Below are 9707 nucleotides of genomic sequence, written 5' to 3' on the forward strand. Positions count from 1 at the left end.
AAATTTGGAAGATTACCTTAAAGAGGGATCTATCTATAACTAAAAGAGAGAGGCAAGCACAGAAGAAAGAAAAAGATATACAACAAAGGGTGGTTAAGGGTGACACAAGACTTACTATAACTTAACGCTAGTCGTATCAAGAGAAACTATATAAGTTTCTAACAGGACTTATGTCTCACATATTAGGATTCTGATAGTAAGATAAAGAAGGCAAGAGACTATGAAGAAACCAAAACACCATATCGAAAAGAAACAAAAAAGGCAAAACACGCTACCAACATGAGTCATGCATTGTACGAATGAATCATATTATTTTTTCGTTATTCTATTATGAATAACCAATTTAGACTTAAAATCATTCTAATCATATCTATTTTGCTCGATATGGTTCTATCCTAATCCCAATGTTATTAGAATATCTCATTATTATGTAAAATATAACAAACTTTAATATAACACGTAAAATATAAATTGAAAGAGCATTTGAACCACATTATGTATTATGATGTCATGGTCTATTTAACTAATTAGTTTAAGAAATTTATAGCATATCGATTTTTCGGTTACTCTATTGTGCATGATCAAAATTAGACTTTTTAAAACTGTCTCAATCAACTCGATTTCTTTTCATAACGATACATTTTGATTAATTTTTGGTACTTTATTTTATTAAACATTAGATGATAAGAGACACATTGTTATTATGATGTCTATTTACTATGAAAAGTAATAAGTTTTAGTATAACATATAAAGCATTTCTATTATATAGAAGAGAAAGAGTTTCAGACTTGTGTGTTTCATGGCATTTTTAAAAAGCTCAAGAATATTGCGCCTCAATTCTTACATATCATATAGTACGTGTCTAGGTTTGTCTATACAAACTTACGCGTAAGTTATAAATGGCTCCACGTGTATTTTTAACAAACAACATAATTAAGTTATTTAATTTTGAGAGTGATTCTCACATCTTCTTCCTGATTCTTCTCACTCACAAATCTAGCTGCAGGTATGCTTTCAATCAATTTTGTACTTTTCTTTTTTCTACTTTTTCCTTCGTTCTTTTTCCATTTTGGGTTTCTTCTAGGTTCTCTTCATCATTGTTAGTTTTGATTCTGAAGTTCAGTGATTGTTGTAGGTTCTTTTCTGATTTTCCCCAATCCTTTTTCTCTTCTTTTACACTCTGTTTGGATCATTGTTCCCTATCGTTTTATAATGTATTGTATTGTATTGTATCGTATTGTACCGTATTGTTTTATGAATACAATGTTTGGATAGATTGTATGCTTTATTTTTGACTGTATCGTACTGTACTGTAATTGATAAGTTTACTAAAATACTCTCAATTGTTTAAATATTAAATTTATCAAAATTATGTATAAAAATAATTTAAAAAAATAAAACAGAAGAAGGCAAAATACAATAAGGAAGCAGAACAAAGGAGCGAGACAGAAAAAGTCAAAACAAAGAAGCACAACTAATTAGAATTGAGTAACAAGCAAATTAGGAGAAACAAATAAAATAGGAGGCAACAAAACACCTTTAACATTGGTGTGGAAAAAAATAAAGTAGGTTATAAGTTGGAGATTTGGAGCTAAAATAGAAAAAGATAAAGAGTAAAATAGAATTATGGATTAATAAGTTAGGTCATAATTGGAAAGAAAAATAGGAAACAATCCCACTACACCAAATCGGTTGTTTCAAGAAAGGGGATTTTTCATTGTTCCGGAACAATGGATTTAACAATACAATACAATCAATTTTAATGAAACAATCAAAACAACCATTATTTTGGGATAACAGTACAATACAATACAACAAGGAACAACCATCCAAACAAGCTGTTAATTTCTGCCCTATTTTCTTTTGGGTTCTCTACATGATTTTTAACTTTGCAATCAATCGAGTGGTAAAACTGTGCTTTTAAACTCTAAGCATGCTGAGTATTGAACTTCTGTGGTTTTCTGTGTTCTATCAGTACTTTTTTTATTTTGCAATTTCATGGCTGATGTATGCTAAAATCGAAGGCTGCCATATTGTAACACCGAGCATATTAGCTTTTCTACTTCGTTTTTGCTCTTCTTACTTCTTCACGAATCTCTTTTCTTCTCATCCTCCTTGGCTGCTCCGTTTGTTATTATCCATGAAGTGTTGCATGTAGGCAACTTTTTTCACTTTAAATTATCGTTAAAACTTTTGGGATTTTAACCTAATTTTTGAAATTGGAATTTTAAGAACTCTGATTTCATATATGTACCAAACAATTGAGAGTGTTGAAGTTCACACATGAATATTGACGATTGAGTCCGAAACCTCTTCTCTAGCAGAGATTAGATTCCGACCTAATCGCCGGCATAATATCTTTCGATTTTCTTTCTTTTTCATATATATCTGGATTCTTCAGTTCTCTCTTAGCAAATCCTGATTTCTTCCAATTTTGAGTTTTTTTTCTCTTCTTTAGTAGTTTACGAACTTTGATATTTGTCTGAGAAAAAAAGGGACTTGGAGAAATACGAGTATGGTAATTTAGGGATTTCAATATTTGTTTGGTGTAGTTTCAGGTGTAATTTCAAATTTCTCCTCTTTAGTGCAGTTTGTCTGTAACCCTCAATTGTAGTTCTCACTTCAGGTGAGTTTTGTTTCTTCTTTCTTATTTTTTTGCACTCATTTTTTGGTAATGAAAATATAATGGGTATATATTAGTTATCCTATTATTAAGAGGGTCGCATAAGAGAAAAATAATAGAAATTTGTTTACTGAAGCAGAGAAGATAACCTTTAAATTACTCCTTCGCCGGGGATGGCAACAACTCCGTTGAGTTTGGTTATTTGTATTTCTATTTTCTTTATATGCCTTTATGAAATTCGAACATGGTCCATGCTTATTATTCAAAATATTGTTATAGCTTTGCATTTGCAAACAATAAGTTTCTCAATTATACCCACGATTTAAAAAAAAAATACTCAATTATGGCGAACCTCCTGGTCACAGGGATCATTACCCATACCCTGGCCATTAGAATGTACCATTAAAGACACCTTTTTGCATCATTTACTGTGGACTATCCACTTTCTTTAGGTTTAGCTAAATCTTGGAAGGAAAACATTAAAAAAATTAAGCAGTTACTAGGGACAAGCTTTTATCTAAATTGTGAGTAAGAACTAGAGAATATAATCATTCCCTGAGATGTTTAAGAATTCTAATCTTTAAGTGACACGTGTAGTTAAATCTTGGGAAGTCGATATGAAAGAGTAAAAGACCTGGAAAGCCTCCTCTTTTATATGGATAAGCTGGTTTGCCCGAAGGTTTTTGTCTTGCAACATTGGATCAAAGGTTAACTTTTAAAGCTCGAAGGTCAGTCATTCTCATCAGACCAATAGGAGGAATATTGTGATACTTCATCTGTACTTGCATTACTCGACAAGGGCATTGCTTCTGCTAAATTATGGAACAACTATGAGGTCCTTGGTCTTTCCTGGCGTCTAGAACGAAGGTCCTTTGATTTACTCTTGAGATCACAATGATGTATGTTATTTACCATGCGTCAAAATAGGCACATCTTTGCAAAAAAACTGAATTTGGCTTAGTGCTTATATATTAAAAGAATTAAACTGCTAGATTTTTTAAATAGAAGATTTGTACGAGCAACTCTTATAATTATTTGCAAAACTAAAAGATTTCAGCTATTATGAGCTTTAAGCTACATAATTCTGCTTTCAACCTACCATTTCGCTATTTGGCTTATATTCTTGATTTTGTTTTTCTTCTCACTGCATTACAATTGAGAGTGATAGTTCTCATTGCTTTTCTTCACTATTTTTCTGTGAGTAAGAGTTCAACTAATAATAAAGTTGGTGCAGTTGACATTTACGTGCAAGATGTTTGGTCATGATGGACCACTCAATTTAGCTTTTTCAGTCTCCTATTGGGTATTTATCGAAGATCATATCGGATTTTCATTCTTATGAGTAAGTTTTCGAATTTTGAATGAATTTTCGTGGCATTGAACTTAGAAGTCATACAATAACCTATATTCATTACTACTTTGTTCATCATACCTATGTGATTGAAGTTCTATTCTTTTGGTTTCCATTACATCGATGTTGACTAAAAATTGTTGGTTAGATGTTAGAAACCAATTGGTTTGGAAGTAAAGGTATCGGTAGAGTTGCTTTTGACTTTCTGCTTTTAACTGAATTTTTATGTTTTTGTTTGTTTCTACTGCTTTATGACTCTTTATAAATGCATAACTCATTTCAGGAAGAAATTCAAAAATAGCCAGATTTATCACTGCTCGTTGAAAAATAGCCAAGTTTCAAAAGTCATCGAAATTTAGCCACTTTAAATCTTAGCGAAAACACTGTTCAAAATCCGGAAAAATACGCCCGCAAATTTTATGGGAGTTCCAGCATAAATATGCTTGAACTCCCGTAAATTTTACGGGAGTTCCAGGATAACTATGCTGGAACTCCCGCAAATTTTACGGGAGTTCAAGCATAATTATGTTGGAACCCCCGCAAATTTTACGGGAGTTCCAGCAAGTATAATTGTCCAGTATAATATACTGGAGTTTGGAGCACTGGTGCTCCAGTCTCCCGCAAATTTTACAGGAGTTAGCAAAGTATACCGGTCCAGCATAATATGCTGGAGTTCGTACACAAATGCACCAGAACTCCCGTATATTATACTGGACCGGTCCCTGTTGCAGCAAAATAGTGGCTATTTTTCATTGACTTGATAAACGCTGGCTATTTTTCATTGACCAGTGTGTAAACTGGCTATACCATGATATTTTAACCTCATTTCAGGCATAAAGTAATGGTGGTTAAAATTCCATTTAGAAAAAGTGAAAAGTTTACCATGGAATGGCCTGTAATTCCTTGATGTTTTATGGGAAAATTGGAAGAGTAAAAGAATCAATTATTTGGAGGAGAAAATAAAAAACTGAAAGCATCCTGTTTCTAATTTTTTTTAAAGTTCATCGAAATTTGCTAGATTTGTTAGTCACGAAGTGGCCATGCTTCCTATAAGCTTTTCTTTTTTCTTTTTACCTTTTTGGTTAACTTTTCATGTAGAAAAAATAAAGTGTTATTGTGTTAAAACACAAAATCAGAAAACTGTTAGAAGAATAAAAGAAACTGGAAAACAGTAAAGAATAAGAAATATTCCGAGTCCACAATTTGCTTGTGCGTCCTTAAGGAATTTCAACTTAGAATGCAGTATTTTCAGAAAGAATGAAGTTTTGTAATTTTTCAATGTGTTAAAAACGAAGCCATGCCTCAGAATTTATAGGCAATTATCGGAAGAGGTGTGATGTTTGTTCTGGAAAAGGTGTCACGGCGCGAGGGTTCATTCTCTTCAACTCCTCTTAAGAGCTTTAAGAAGTGATTATATATATATAGACACAAATGTAGTTGTCCCTCACCAATGAGGGACAAAGTTCAAGACAAAAGCTCACTTTATTCAAATTTTCATTTCCCTCCATTTTATTTCCCACTATTTCCAATTCACACTCTTAGACTTTAAAGCCCAATGCTTAAAGTGTTTGAAGCCCAATGCTTTAAATTCCAACAGTGCTAATCGTTTGAGAATCTTATTATGAATGATAGAACTAAAAAAAATAAAGAGACATCTGGTTCGTTTTGGGATAATTGTGAAAGAAACTTTGCTTATTCCACTAGGATTTTGGATTGAGGAACGAATTTGTTGTTTATTTGCTATGCAATAATAAATGAGCAGCTGGAAGAGTTTCAAGATGATCTTTTGGCTAGTGATATTATTGTACAATAACTTCATTAAACCTTGAGTTTAAGGAATGACTGTAATTTCTACATGAAAGAGGCATGTCAATGCATTTTTACTTATCAAAAATAAAAGAAGCATGATCAAATATCTTTAAAGCTAATGTCAACAATAACTATAATTCCTATTAGCTTCTTAAAAGCAAAAAATAAAAGAAACATAATTCCAATTAACCTATTACGATGCCGAGTATAATAAAAACACAGCAAAGCTGAGGAAAGTTGCCATTAGTGGGTTTGATTCTTACTATACGAAATGCTTAGCTTTTACTTGCAAATCAAACAATGTGACTGTAGAAAATGCACTACTTTTTTTTTTTTTTTGAATATGGTATATGCTTTTAGCGTTAGCGTAGCGTTTGAGAATGAATTTTCATATGCAGTTTCCAAAGGCCTAAGAGTGCTATCCTGTTGAAAGATGTTAGGAATGGTTTTCAATTTGGAAGACTCCCGAGCACCAACAGGTAATGGTAAATAGAAACGCCGGTTAGCTTTGTGATTCGAATTCAATTTTAGTTTACTTTTCAGTTTGGTAATTCTCGCATGTTTTTGGAACGAAAAAAAGGACTTTAGGGAGTGGCCATTAGTTTGGTCATCAGAATATCATCTTTAAGTGTAAGATAGTCTATTCTACTTACCTTCTAAAAAAAAGGGTAAAATAGTTCGTTATATGCTCTTTAGAGAATAATTCTGCTTTATGAGTATGTTTCAAATGTTTTCTTCTTCAATATATATTCGATAGGTACCAAGCTACAGTCTTACGACTTAGTACGTACTACTGAAATTTGACATTCTTAGGAACACATCTTCTGACGAGGAAGAAGAGCTTGGAGGCAGAAGATGATGATAGATGAAATTCAGTGGCCCTGCTAAAAGATAAGTTTTTAATGTTTTTTTGGATGATAGATAAAAGATAACATGATAATTTCAACGGATGTCTGCTTTTCAGGGAAATAATCCGAACGAAAGAATTAGACTAAGTGAGATGCGTCGTAACATAAAAGGAAGCAACATATTGATGGAAGTGCTTGATGCCAAGGTCTCAGGATTCAGGCTTATAAAGGCCTCTTGAGAACAATATCCATTCAAAGTTAGATGAAAGGCAATTTTGAATGTTTTTATGCCTTGATGTTACATGTGTTATTCAGCAGTTGGCATGTGGTATTGTCTATATTTGATTTGATAATAACTTACATGTACTAACTTTTAGTATTTGCAATTTCTTATTAAAATAAGGTTGATAAAAAATTATTGTTTCAACTTTTACAATATTGGACACGGGCCATCCCCAGTCTGGTAAATTAAGAGTATTCAAATCACACTATCTATGATGTATCTCATCATAAAATATGTATCCTCCTTCCGCTCTAAGTAGCTATTAGTATCACATATTTAATCCTAAAATAATAGAACTTTTTGCTAGTATAGTTCTTTTCGTGAACACTGTTTGCAAGTTTCACTCCCCGAAAACCAACACTACTAAACGTGACTTTGTAAATTGCAAAAAGAAGACTTACAAAAAGCAGTGCATAAACTAAAATAAATTGCTCACCACAATCACAAAGAGTTTATATGTAACAATTCGACTGGTCGTTTGGAGCTCTAGCGCGTCGTTCAGCGGTTTGAGGCTTTGAGTAGCTTCACTTCAGGTATTATGACTTGTACGCATGCTCAGAATTGAATTCCGGGAAGTTCGGAGTTGATTTGGAAAGAGAATTCTCATTTCGGAAGCTTTAAGTTGAAAGAATTGACTAAGATTGAATTTTTGAGTAAACGACCTCGGAATCGGGACTCGAAGGTTCTAGCAGGTTCGTATGATCATTTCGGACTTGGGCGTATGTCCGGATCGGGTTTTGGAAGACCCGGGAACATTTCGGCACCAATTGTGGAAGTTAGCATTTTTGGAAGAATTTTATAAGTTTGGGTTGAAGTGTATTTCAGTGTTATCAATGTCCGTTTGGGTATTCGAGTCTAGCAATAGCTCCGTATGGTGATTATGGTATTGCGAGGGCGATCGAAAGTGAATTCGGAGGTCTGTAGGTCGTTTTGGAGTCATTTGGCTAAAGATAGAAATTTGAAGGTTTTTGAGAAGTTTGACCGGAAGTGGACTTTTTGATATCGGGGTCAGATTCCGATTCCGGAAGTTGAGATTTGATAGGTTTTGGCATCGAATGTAGAAGTTTAACATTCTAAAGTTCATTAAGCTTGGATTGGAGGTCGATTCGTGATTTTAGCGTTGTTTGATATGATTTGAGGCCTCGAGCAAATCCGTAATGTGTTTTGGGACTGGTTGGTGTGATTGGACGGGGTCCCGGGAGCCCCGGGTGGATTTCGGATGGTTAACGGATTAAATTTAGAATTTGATGAAGAATTGAAGCAGATGGTATCCGGTGTAACCGCAACTGCGAGGTTTTAACCGCAGGTGCGGAGACGCAGAAGCGGCCATGAGGGTCGCAAATGCGACTTTGGCTGGGAGTGCTGGGACCGCAGATGCGGTCACCCCGCTGCAGAAGCGGGACCGCATCTGCGGTGAAGAAGGCGTAGATGCGAAGTGGAGGGGTTGGAGGAGGATCGCAGAAGCGGACTATATGATGCACTTGCTGAACCGCAGAAGCGGTCAAGCGACCGCAGGTGCGAGAATCGCTGGGCAGTGAGGTTTCTTTAAAGCGAGGGTTGGGCTCATTTTCACTCCATTCTTCCATGAGAACCGATTTTTGAGCAACTTTGAGGTGCCATTTTCACCACCAAGCATGAGGTAAGTGGTTTATGTTAGTTTTGAGTTAAATACATGATTGTATATGGATTTGAGTATGAAAATTTGTGGAAAACTTAGAAAATTAGTATTCTTGGATTTTGACCACGATTTTGGACATGTAATTGAGGGTAAATTATATATTTGATTTCATGAGGTTATGGGTAAACTTTATCTTCGAAAAATTTCAGAACCCGGGCACGTGGGCCCGAGGGAGTTTTTGCCAACTTTTCGATCGGGGGTTAGGAATTGTTATAAATTAGATTATTATGAGTAATTGAACATATATTAATGGATTTGCATAATTATTGGCTAGTTTTGAAGCGTTGTGCATCAATTTGAGTCTTCGGAAGGGCGTGGAATGCCGGTTATAGAACTTCGGAGCGAGGTGAGTCTCCTTTCTAACCTTGTAAGAGGAAATTGTCCCCATACGCGAGTTAATTGGTTATTTGCTCCTATTTGTGGGAGCTATGTATGCACGAGGTGACAAGAGTCCTTGCGTAGCTACTATTATGCTTAAGTCCGGGTAGTTTAGGGTCCAAAAGCATGCTTTACTTGTAATATATGCAACTTTGTTAACAAATTTAAAAATGCTTAAAATATGTCTAACATGTAAATGAATTTCTAAAAGGCTAGATATCATTTCTTGACTTTTAAAAGAGAAACTTGCCTTTTCCTGAATAATAGCTCCTTGATGAATTATTGATTTGACTGTTGAATATGTTTATCTATTGTGGAACAGGTCGAACACCTCGGTAGATTAAATAGATGCATCTATGGTTCGCGACATTCGACCCTCTGGCAGTGCACAGTTTATATAATGTTGGACGGCGTGGTACGACCTCGGCATGATTTGCGCATGCTTGTATTGCTTGCCTTGAAATTTATTGAAGTGATATTTTTTCTTCCCGGCTTGAGAATAAATGTATAAATGATGAAAAGGAATTTGAGAATTTCCTATAAAGGAAAGATTTGTTAACCTGCTTCATTCTATTGAATTACAATCATGTTTATAAAAATCCTCGATTTATTATATTTTTGACGTATCATTATTGGACCACTAGTAAGTGTCTAAATCGACCTCTCGTCTCTACTTCTTCGAGATTAGACGGGATGCTTACTGAGTACACGTTGTTTTCGTACTCATGCTACACTT

At 34.5% G+C, this 9707-nt stretch overlaps 1 long non-coding RNA gene across 5 annotated transcripts; it reads left to right on the plus strand.

Moving 5' to 3' along the window:
- The first annotated feature begins 968 nt into the window (after positions 1-968).
- Positions 969-6970, plus strand: LOC109205552. Of its 5 annotated transcripts, XR_002064694.1 has the most exons (6): positions 982-1007; positions 2554-2627; positions 3222-3491; positions 3859-3966; positions 6183-6263; positions 6598-6970. It is a non-coding gene; the product is annotated as an uncharacterized LOC109205552 (long non-coding RNA). The 5 variants fall into 5 exon arrangements; XR_002064693.1 differs by lacking the exon at positions 982-1007 and having other exon boundaries at positions 1827-2627; XR_002064696.1 differs by lacking the exon at positions 982-1007 and having other exon boundaries at positions 1827-2627; positions 3222-3352.
- Positions 6971-9707: the final 2737 nt, after the last annotated feature.

Source organism: Nicotiana attenuata, unplaced genomic scaffold (assembly GCF_001879085.1).
Source record: "Nicotiana attenuata strain UT unplaced genomic scaffold, NIATTr2, whole genome shotgun sequence".
Taxonomy (NCBI): Eukaryota; Viridiplantae; Streptophyta; class Magnoliopsida; order Solanales; family Solanaceae; genus Nicotiana; species Nicotiana attenuata.